The sequence below is a fragment of the Marmota flaviventris genome, chromosome 15 (assembly GCF_047511675.1).
Source record: "Marmota flaviventris isolate mMarFla1 chromosome 15, mMarFla1.hap1, whole genome shotgun sequence".
Taxonomy (NCBI): Eukaryota; Metazoa; Chordata; class Mammalia; order Rodentia; family Sciuridae; genus Marmota; species Marmota flaviventris.
The window spans coordinates 6,486,612-6,498,570 of record NC_092512.1 but is presented as its reverse complement, the minus strand read 5'-3'; positions in this window follow the sequence as shown (position 1 = coordinate 6,498,570).

Sequence of the window (11,959 nt, the reverse complement as noted above, 5' to 3'; positions counted from 1 at the left end):
TATGGTATGGAAAAAGAAGAAGGAGAGGCTAAAGCCATAAGGCCCAGACAGGAGAACTGGGAATGAGGCATATTTTGGTAACAAAACCCTAATTAAACTTCAGCTGTCAAAGAAAGTTGTGTGTGAAGCATGTAGCCAATTTTTCAATACTTTTAATAAATTGAACAAAAAGATGACACTACAATGTCGGTGGCCACGGAGCATTTCCCCTACATACCCTCACATCTCTGCCTGGCCTCATCCACTTGCATGCTGAAACACATGCAGACATCAACTTCCACTGACATGCTTATGTACACTTAAATACCACAGTCACTCCCGCCACACGCACACATTCCCCTTCACCCAACGTGAACATGGGCATGATGGAAGTCAACACGAGACACAGAGAAAAAAATCACCAGTGGGGGAAATTTTTATTTGGGAACAAAGATTAGGATCGCAGTCTGAGACACACATGCACAGGTTGAATTGGCCTCTAGTGTGTCTGGAGAAGAAAGGAAAGACTGAGGGTTTTATTAGGGCAGAGAAATCGATAAAAGTTGTGAAAGGAAATTCATTGGCATTTTTGATGCTTGAGGGAGCTGGGGAGCTATCAGCCAGTGGCCACTGTTACTATGGAAAACTGGCGTTAAGAAAATATTCGGCAGTTCCACTGAGAGTTGGAAAGAGGAAAAAACACAGTCTTCAGGATAAGGCAGGCTGCTCTGTCACTCAGGCCCAGCAGGGTTGTTCCTGGAACAAATCTTTGTGACCTGAGCTTTTTTCTCCCTAGGCACTTCTGGCTCTATTTTTGGAGTACACAACAAGAGTAATTTTTATTTGTGTCAATTTCCATATTTTCTCCTTTGACCAAGATCTTTCTTTGAAAGCTTCACTGATCCAACAGCCTGGAGCTGGGTCGTTATTGTCCCTCAATGTCCAATGGATGTGCCCCGGCTGTTGGTCCAGTTCTATGTCAGAGGGCAAGTAGGAGAGTCAATGTCAGGGGCCAGCGACACATTTGAACAACAAAGATTCCAGAAGGAAAAAACCCTTCAGGACAATTTCATCTGAAGTTGTGTGGCTTTTCGTTTATTTGTTGCATAGGTCTTAGTGACCCGCTGACAGCATCAGGCTAACTTTACCCTGTTGGAATCATTGACTTATTGGGGGATAGACAATAAGAACAGAGAAAAAGAAACAATAGAATATCTCTTTTGACTTGATGCTATAAGATAATGAGTGTTAGATGACATTCTGATCTCTCCAGTTTAAGTGAAATCCAGAAATATCCGAAACCCCATTAGCCACTTATTTTCTATTTATTGAAGGAGGTTGCTCTTATTTACAATTGTCTATCAAATCCCCTGCAGATGAAAAAGGACACCCTCCAGGGCATGGCAGGCGATTCCTTGTGGAAAGCCTCATGCATTAAAAATTACCAGAGAGAGAGAGAGAGAGACAGGATATGTTATAGTCTGAATGTGTTTCCTGTAAATTCGTAGGTTGAAGTCTAGGCCTCAGAACATGATTTGTGTTTGGAAATAAGGCTTTTGAAGAAGTAATAAAACTGAAATTAGGTTGATAGGGAGGAACTTAATGCAATCTGACTGATGTCCTTATAAGAAGAGGAGATCTGGACACACAAGGAGACACCAGGGACGTGTGTGTACAGAAGAAGGACCATCTGAGGACACAGTGAGAAGACCACACCAAGGGGGAGAGGTCTCAGGAGAAACCACAGCTGCCATCCTCTTATCTTGGACCTCCATCCTCCAAACGTTGAGAAAATACATTTCTAATGTTGAGTCCAAATAAAAATTTACTTTAAGAGAGGTTCTATTACTGAATTATTACTTTGTTAACCATCAACAATCACAGGATTTGGGCCACAAATACTTTTTTGAAAAGCATTGGATTGTATTGTTTGCAATATTTTAATGTAGTTTGAAGGTTCTTTGGGCACAACTGAGGCACTGTGAAGGTAACAAGGTACTTGGATATGAGAGTCTCAAAGTTTGAATTTGTGAGTCAGCCAGATGCAAGATTTGAACAGTTTCAGGTGAATCAGCAGAAAAATCCTTTATTGGTGAACTAGGGGTTAATTTGCATTATAGACAAACCAAAATTTTTGATTAACAAATCCAGCAATCAGTTAAGTTTCCCCTTCCTCAACAAAATGTAAATTATAGCACTGATTTTTGTGAAGAACAAAGGCATTAGGAAAGAGAATAATAAAATAAAAAAGACACAGTGCCTGGTCCAGATACAAGCTGTCACATGCTTTCTACCTCCCTCCCAGTGAATTTTAGCTTTAAGTCACCTTTTCAGTTTTGGTGCAGTCAAGAGAAAGACTCTCCTTTTATCAGGAGAGATGCAGATTCAGGAGTTAGTGCCTTGAAGGTTGGCAGCACAGACATTGGTGAGAACTTAAGACAAACCCTTCTACCAAGATTGGAGTGAGCTCCTACATAAATGTCTTTTCCAGCAGATGGGATCACAAGGTATAGATTACAATCCTTGTGTCCCAAGAGCACAATGTGGTAAGGTTGCTCTATCAGAGTGCATTTTTTAACAGTGCATTAATTTTAAGGTTATGAGAAGCCTATATTGAAGTGGGTCAGAATCTTTTTATGAATCTGATGGTAAATGCATAGAAGTTAAAATTAAGTAGAAATTAAAGATTTGGTATCATTTTATTATTTTTATATAATCCAATGTACCAAATAAGTCTGATTTGTATACACACCTGCATGAGATGAGAGAAACTACCTCTGAGACTTTTCCAGGCAAACAAATCACAAAGTTAGCCTAAGTCAAAAAGACTTAATTTAGAATTTTGATCCAAAGAAGCCTGAAAATAATGTTCAAAGTTCTAAAACATTAGTCACAATAATACCATAGGTCATTAGTAAAAAGTCATTTCTCTAGCCAGAGTGATAATTAAAGGACTTTTGAAAGAAATAAGGAAAGTTATTAAACGTGAAAAACCTTCATTCTTGTAAGGCTCAGTTTCTTTAAAGTAATGCCAACACAAAAAAACAAGAAATCGTCTTGATAAAACATAAAATTTTCATTTTATACATCAAGTTTTTAAAAATTCTATTTTGTTACATATGACAGCAGAATGTATTACAATTCATAATACACATATAGAAAGCACAATTTTTTATATCTCTGGTTGTATTCAAAGTATATTCACACCATTCATGTCTTCAAACATGTACTTAAGGTAATGATGTCCATCTCATTCCACCATCTCTTCTACCACCATACTCCCCCTCCCCCCACCCCTTTGCCCTATCTAGAGTTTGTCTAATATTCCTGTGCTCCCCCCGAACCCCATTAAGAATTTCTCCTTATATCAGCGAAAACATTTGGCATTTGGTTTTTTTGAGAATGGCTAACTTCACTTAGCATTATTTTCTCCAACTCCATCCATTTACCTGCAAATGTCATGATCTTATTATCTTTTAATGCTGAATAATATTCCATTATGTATATATACCACATTTTCTTTATCTATTCATCTACTGAGGGGCATCTAGGTTGGTTTCACAGTTTAGTTATTGAGCTGCTGTAAACATTGATGTGGCTGTGTCCCTGGAGTATGCTGTTTTAAGTCCTTTGGGTATAGACCAAGGAGTGGGATAGTGGGTCAATTCTTGGTTCCATTCCAAGTTTTCCAAGGATCTCCATACAGCTTCCCATATTGGCTGCACCGATTTGCAGCCCCACCAGCAATGTATGAGTGTACCTTTTTCCCCACATCCTCACCAACATTTATTGTTGTTTTCTTAATAGCTGCCATTTTGACTGGAGTGAGATGAAATCTTAGAGTAGTTTTGATTTGTATTTCTCTAATTGCTAGAGATGTTGAAAATTTTTTCATATGTTTATTGATTGATTGTATGCCATCTGCTGAGAAATATCTGTTGAGTTTCTTGGCCCATTTATTTATTGGGTTTTTTGTTCTTTGATGTTAAGATTTTTGAGTTCTTTATATATCCTAGAGATTAGTGCTCTATCTGATGTGTGAGTGGTAATAATTGCTACCAAAATGTAGGCTCTCTATTCACCTCATTTATTGTTTCTTTTGCTGAGGAGGAGCTTTTTAGTTTGAATCTATCCTATTTATTGATTCTTGATTTTAATTCTTGTGCTAAAGGAGTCTAATTAAAGAAGTCGGGGCCTAATCCTACATGATAGAGATTGGGACTTCCCATGGTGTGACTGTTTCTCTTTGGGGGAAGCTATTTAGGTAATCTGGAAGCAACACCTGAGGGAAAGAACTTGGACTTTATCAGGCAGTGGAGGTGCTGGTACCCCAGGACATGAGTGTGAGCATTGCAGAAGAGTCCAGCAAGGAAATCCAGGTCCTACAGCCAAAGACTGCACAGCTGCTGCAAATGACAAAGGCATGTGGAATTACATCCTCCTTTAGAGTAATGGCAATATGTCAGGAAAAGCTGGAAGCACAACATTGAGTTGTACTGGAGGGAGACATTGGTTGCTTTGAACTGTGATGTTGCAGTTTGGAGGATAATTGGAAACTTAAAGAAAAAAGAATTTAGAATGTAATTTCTCTGAGAAAATCTTTTAGATTATGGTTTTACATCATGCTCATTTTTTTATGAAAACCTATGAACAGCTTTGTCTTATTATAGCCAACTTGATCACACACATTTCCTTCATGACTTTGTCCTTCACAAACCTTTGGCTCAGCCCCTTGTGCCGACTTAACCTTTGGTTTTTGCCACAGGGTCTTTTCACAAACAAAAATTATTTCCTCACTTTTATTTTATTAAGTTAGGCATACTAATTAGACATTTTAACTTTTGGTGACCTTAATTTTTTGAAAAGAGAAAAACCTAAGAAGGAAGCAATTTTGAACTGCTTGGCATATACCAACAATTTAAGAATCTATCATCTAATTTCTACAAACATACATAGTGCTATTGGTATTTGAGTATATAAACTTATTTGGAAATAACTGGAACATTTCATGAGTATTTATTACTTCACATAAATAAATTTATCACTAAATTCAAAAAAATTGAATTATGAGAAAAGATTATACATATTCATCCCATTTACATTTATTGAATGGATTTCTAACAATCATACCTAGAGTACTTAGGGAAATTGAGATATTAAGCAAACCAGCCCTCATTTACTTTGTCCTCCTGACAAAGACACCTTCCAGAGGCTGAATCACTGCATCCCACAGACAGGAAGCAGGCACACTGGCTGGCACCCTGTGTTCTTAGGTCGGACTCACACTTCTCCCATCTTAAATACTGAACGCAGATAAGGTTGTGCATCTGCACACTATTCGATACTGACAATTTTGAAAATATGTTTGCTTTAATTGAGTCAACAAAATCATATCAGTCTTATTTATAAAAGGGTTATGAAATAGATCATGTTCTTCTTAGGCTGGGTTTAGAGGTTCAGGATGTTTGAATCACACCTTGACACCTTAATACCTGTCTTCTAGAACAGTTCAGTTAACTTCATCTGGCCAGCAACCCAGGGCAAAAGTGTATGGTTAAAAAAAAAAAAAATTAAAAAATAGATGAGTCATCACAACTTGGAAGTCACATGAACAGAAAGGCATTTGAGTTAATTATTACATATATTTTAGCAAGGTTAGTCATATTTAATGTGTGAGTGGCCATTTATCTCTAAGTCAACTAAAAATAGAGCTTTTATAAATCCATGGTAGAAGACTATCACACATTTACAACAAACACATAAACAGACATGAAAAGTACATGGAAGCAGAATATATAGGCTTAATTTTTAATTAATCGTCACTTTTTTTAATTTGGCTTTACAGACAGAGATCTTAGAGAACTGATTTTATAAAATTCTTATTTTCTACTAACTTTTGTTGGGTCTCTTAAGATCCCATCCATAAGCCTGAAGGAAGTGAATTGTCCAGACTTTAAGGCTCCTGGGCGGGTCTGAGGATTAAATGTAACATAACAGATTACAAAGACGCAAGCATAGCACCTACTTCCTGTGTCCAGGGAGCCCTCAGAAGGAAATAGAAGCCTCTTGGAGGCAGCTAGAGCCAGTTACCACACTCTGTGTTGAGCAGGAAATAGTTCACTGAAAATGAGACTCAAGTATGTGAGGAGGCCTGAACCTCCAAGCTATTTTAATGAAGTCTGTACAGTACTCAGGGCCAGTCCTCCTCCCTGAGGAGGAGGCCACTGCCTTTCCTCTAGTAAGGTTGTCTGTCACTGGGGAGTCCATTTCTCCTTTACAGAAAACACAGTTTTGTTGTTGTTGTTGTTGTTTGTTTGTTTTGAAGTGTCTTTATTAAATAGATAATAGGTCAGAATAACAGACTTCAGGCTTTTCATTTCTTCTGTCTTGAATGTCCCTGGAAGTTTCATTTTAAACCCGAGTTTTGATATAAATATGAGAAACAGAGAGGAAATAAAAACAGATAAGTAACTAAGGAGGATTTTTTTGGGGGGTGGCGGGGGAGTTCATTTTAGAGTCGGATATTGGTAGTAAATGAAGCAGAAGTCTCTGGAAGGGTAAAACAATTAACTAGTATTTTTTAAATTGATTTTTTTATTTATATATGACAGCAGAGTGAACTACAATTCTTATTACACATATAGACCACAATATTTTATATCTCTGGTTGTATATAAAGTATATTCACACTAATTCTTGTCTTCATAGATGTACTTTGGATAATAATGTCCATCACATTCCACCATCATTTCTAACCTCTACCCCCTCACTTCCCTTCCCACCCCTTTGCCCTATCTAGAGTTCATCTATTCCTCCCATGTTCCCCCTCCATACCCTACTATGAATCAGCCTCCTTATATCAGAAAAAACATTCGGCATTTGTTTTTTGGGATCCGTTAACTTCACTTAGCATTATCTTCTCCAATGCCATCCATTTACCTGCAAATGCCATGATTTTATTCTCTTTTATTGCTGAGTAATATTCCATTGTATATTTATGCCACATTTTTTTAATCCATTCATCTACTGAAGGGCATGTAGGTTGGTTCTGCAGTTTAGTTATTGTGAATTGTGTTGCTATAAACATGGCTGTGTCCCTGTAGTGTGTCGTTTTTAAGTTCTATGGGTGTAGACTGAGGAGAGAAATAGCTGAGTCAAATGGTGGTTCCATTCCCAACTTTGCAAGAAATCCCCATACTGCTTTCCATATTGGCTGCACCAAATTTCAGTCCCATCAGCAATGTATGAGTGTGCCTTTTTCCCCACATCCTCGCCAACACTTATTGTTGTTCGTATGCATAATAGCTGCCATTCTGACTGGTGTGAGATGAAATCTTAGAGTATTTTTGATTTGCATTTCTCTAATTGCTAGCAATGATGAATATTTTTTAATGTATTTGTTGATTGTATATCATCTTCTGAGAAATATCTGTTCAGTTCCTTGGCCCATTTATTGATTGGGTTATTTGGTTGTTTTTTTTTTTTTTGGTGTTTAATTTTTGGCATTCTTTATATACCCTAGATATTAGTGCTCTATCATAATGGAATGAAATTAGAAATCAATGATAAAATAAGAAATAAAAGCTGCCCCAACACCTGAAGACTAAATAATATGCTACTGAATGAACAATGGGTTGCAGAAAACATCAAGGAGGATATTAAAATATTTTTAGAACTGAGTGAGAACACAGATATCAAAATCTCTGGGACACTATGAAAGCAGTTCTAAGAAGAAAGTTTATTGAATGGAGTTCATTCCTTAAAAGAAGAAAAAGTCAACAAATAAATGACTTAATATTACATCTAAACCCCCTAGAAAAAGACAAACAAATCAATACCAAAGCAGTAGAAGCAGGAAATAATTAAAATCAGAGCTGAAATAAATAAAATTGAAATAAAGGAAACAATTGAAAAATTGACAGAACAAAAGGTTGGTTCTTTGAAAAATATAAATAAAATTGACAGACCCTTAGTCATGCTAATGAAGAGAAGAAGAGAGAAAACTCAAATTATTAACTAGCATTTTGAGACTGTATTGTTGTCTGCAAATTTTTTTCAACCTATATACATTTTAAAGCTCAAGATGCCAATTGTGGTACATGTTTTATTTAAGTTGCTTGATGTTAGAGCTGCAACCTTCTAATTCAGTGTTAATACAAATAAATTTGACAAGTTTAAGTCATCCTCAAAGTATCTGAGCATGTCACCTGTTGGAGTCCCCAAGAGAGATGGCACTACTTTGGGATGCCCTTTAAAAACTCAGAGACTTTATTTTAAATAAATTTATCTAGGTGATTTCAGTCATACATCAAAACCAAATATGCAAAAGCCAAATTTTAAAAAAATGTATTTTAATTCACATCAATCAAAAGTGTCATAGGCTTTGAGTGAGCATTGAATCTGATCTAGATGAGGATGATGAGAATCATGGGAGCCACTTAACGTAAGTCGGGTAAGACTAGAAAATATTTCCCTGTGGCTCGCCGTGCCACACATGAGGAACAATGTCAGCATGCCCGTCCCACCGGGAAGTCACAGGAATGAAACCAGCTAGCCTTCTCTGCCATCAGCCTACTGAACACACTTGGAGCAGCAGGTAAGGTAAGAACAAATGTGATTTAAAAGTAGCATACATTAATTTTTTTTCCTCAGATAACAAGAATTCCAAACATTTGGCTTACAGTTCAAAGGTGCCTTGAAAGTCCCTGTTTTCCTCTTTTTAAAAAATTTAAATCCTGCCTCAGTGAGGTCTGGTGGAGCCTGACCATGTGGTTGTAAGACTTAATGTGGCTGTGGCAGCTCCAATGTTGAGGTCCTCACACAGCATTGCACGCGACAGGATATACAGGCATCTCCTCCTCTGGCACCTATCTCAGTGAGTTAGAAGGGACATATTGCTAAACCCTCACCAGCTCAAAGAGACTTTCTTTATGTCTCATTGGCCAATTCTGATTATGCAATAAATAAAGGACTAGAAATTTTAAAAAATAGACTGCAAAATTAGAATATCACTATTTTTTCAATTCATGATGAGTTACTGTATATAGCCAATAATCATCGATATCTTGGTACACCAACATAAGGGAAGCCATCAGAAAGGGTATGTGTGCCTCCTGCTGGATGAAGCAGTCTTTCTAAAGAGATCATCACCAGTTGAAAGAGAATCCAGAGTCCAATGGAACATGATAAACAGAACATCAGGGATGCAATTAGTAAAACCTACTTTCTGGAAAAGTCTAGAAGAATAATAACCAAATTTCTTTAACAAATAACTTATACAAGTTAAAATTAAAGAGATGAGTGGAGGAGTCTGAAGATTAAAATAGATTTACTGGATATAACAAATAGCAACACTGTATGAACTTTGTTTGAATCCTGATCAAAACAACCATTTTTAATATATATTAACCACAAGAAAGATGAGATGAACATCATTTGCCCCAGGCCTGATGATCCATTTTACTTTCATGGGCTCAGAAGGGTGCATATGGCCATATAATATTAAAGTCATTGAGACATGTTTTAAGGTTAAATGATGTTTTCATAGACACTGATTATTTGTTTCCTGCCTCCTTGGCTGAAATGCACTACTTTACCAGGTAATAAATAACCTGATGACCAGGCAGCTATTACTGAGGCAGGATAGATCTGCGACCTTTGTCAGTAGAACCAGCCTGAGGCTGGGGACCTCCCTTCCACCCTGCCCTACTGCTCTTAGCAGGGGAGCTAACTTTCCAAAAGAATAACAGAAAGATGTCCTGTTTTCCAAAGATGGTTGGACCATCCCCAGAACATGGGATAAGACCCCCAAGTTTGACCAATAATAATCTAACAAGGAAAGCCCCTATTTAATGCCCCCATATGTATCAGATGCATTTCACACACCGATGTAAAACTCTGGAACTTGCATTTCACACATGCGCAATACGCATTACTGGCAAGGTACAGGGATATCAATCACTCCTCCTTTACTGGAAACCACTGCTTACGAAAAGCCCGCCAAAGGCCAACAAAGAACTCAGAAGCTCTGTGAGCACAGACACCACAGGGTCCACTGCAGATGTCTCTGTCATGTTCCCACTGCGAAGGCACAGTGTTATTTTTGTCCAATAAACTCTCTTAACTGCTTCTGTTTGTCTTGGTGAATTCTTCTCTGGGCTGGCAAATCAGCCATCACTCAGGTCCCGGGATAGATATAAAACCATGTAAAAAGCCTTTCACAGACATTTCCTTAACATGAATTCCCCAAACACTGCATAAGGGAGGCGACCGAGGAGATGAGAACAGCGTAACTTAGGTGACTTAAACTTCTAGGTGCTGCCCAGTTTGTTAGTGTGTATTTCCTTAGTCTGTAATGTCCTTAGCTAGCAACTGTGTCTTTATTTTCAGACTGGGCAAACTGAAATTCTGAGATGATGAGACTAGGCCAAGGCCTCACCATAGTTCCATCTTGACTTAAAATTGCACTATGTGATGTACAGAGGCTGAGACGAGTTCATCCTATACATTACTTGAATATGAATCAAGTGATACTAGCAACATATTTCTGAAAGAAAGATATAATATGAAAGAGATTTTAAAATCCTCTGTGCCAGTGCAATGGGAATATGAGACATGATGCCAATGGTCTGTTCTGTGGGTCTTCCCTTCCCACTGCAGCCTCATCCAGGGCCTGTGCACTACCCACCTTACACTCAGCACTCTGCGGGTAACAGAGAGCTGCAGAAGTTGCATGGAGCATAGTCCTGACATCAAAACATACATGAAACCAAGATGCCTAGCCCCGAGAGCTGTGCAGTCTAATTGCTGAGGCAAAATGTTAGATAGGACTCACTACCCAATCCAGAGAGCAATAAGAAGAACCTAGAATTCTGTAGAGATGTGGGGAAGAAAAGACTTCCATAAACTTTTTGGAGTGTAAACACATGGAAAGATGTTTATATGCTGGTGAGTGATCTCGGGTTTTTAATTGTCTTTGGACAAGCTGACCCTCCTGTGGGTATCTGACAACATCTTTCCCCAGGCGCACCTGTCCTTACACAAGAACTTGGACAGAAATGGAAGCAGGGATGGAGGCTGTAAGTCTGCTCAGCTACATAGGTTTCCTCCCTCAAGGCCACGACCACTGCTGAGGCTCACCTGATAGACCACACACTTCCCAGAAGGATCCACCAGCCCCAGGACAGATAGAGCATGCTCAGCATTTCTGTCACGGGTGGAGTTTATCCCCACTGGAATGGGCTCTGACTCTGCTCTAAATGCTGTGCCCAAGCCGCCATCCTTAGACTTACTGGATGCCGTCTTTATTATCAAGGTATCCCACCTAGAACCCTGTTTCAGTTTGTTTTGGTTTTTGGAGGGAAGTTTGTTGGACTTGTGCCTCACACCACTAGAAAAATGCTCTTCTACCGAGCTACACAGTTTTGACAGTCAAACTCATTTTATAGACTGTGAAGTGCAAGAGGAGTTTTGCTATTAGAACTGTGTGTCCACCCACCACTATGGTGTTTTGCTCGTGGAATTCACTTGTTCTTTTTTCTTTGCCTATTTGCTTTTTTTTTTTTTTTTTGAGAGAGAGAGAGAGCGAGAGAGAGAGAATTGAGAATTTTTTTAATATTTATTTTTTAGTTTTCGGTGTACACAACATCTTTATTTTATTTTTATGTGGTATTAAGGATCCAACCCAGCGCCCTGCGCATGCCAGGGAAGTGCGTTACTGCTTGAGCCACATCCTCAGCCCTGCCTATTTGCTTTTTAATGTCACCCTTCACATGAAAGCAGACAGCCTAAAGGAAAAAAATGGAATGTCCTTCCTGGAATTTCCATTTCAGTGCCAGGTGAGCGGCAACAACTCAGGAAGAGGGGACATTCTCTAGAATTTACTTAAGCTCTAAATGAAGCAGAAGTCTGTAGTGCTCTGTCTCCTCCAGCCAGGGCTCTGGGAACTAACATCAAGGAGAGGAATGAATGGCTCCTTTCA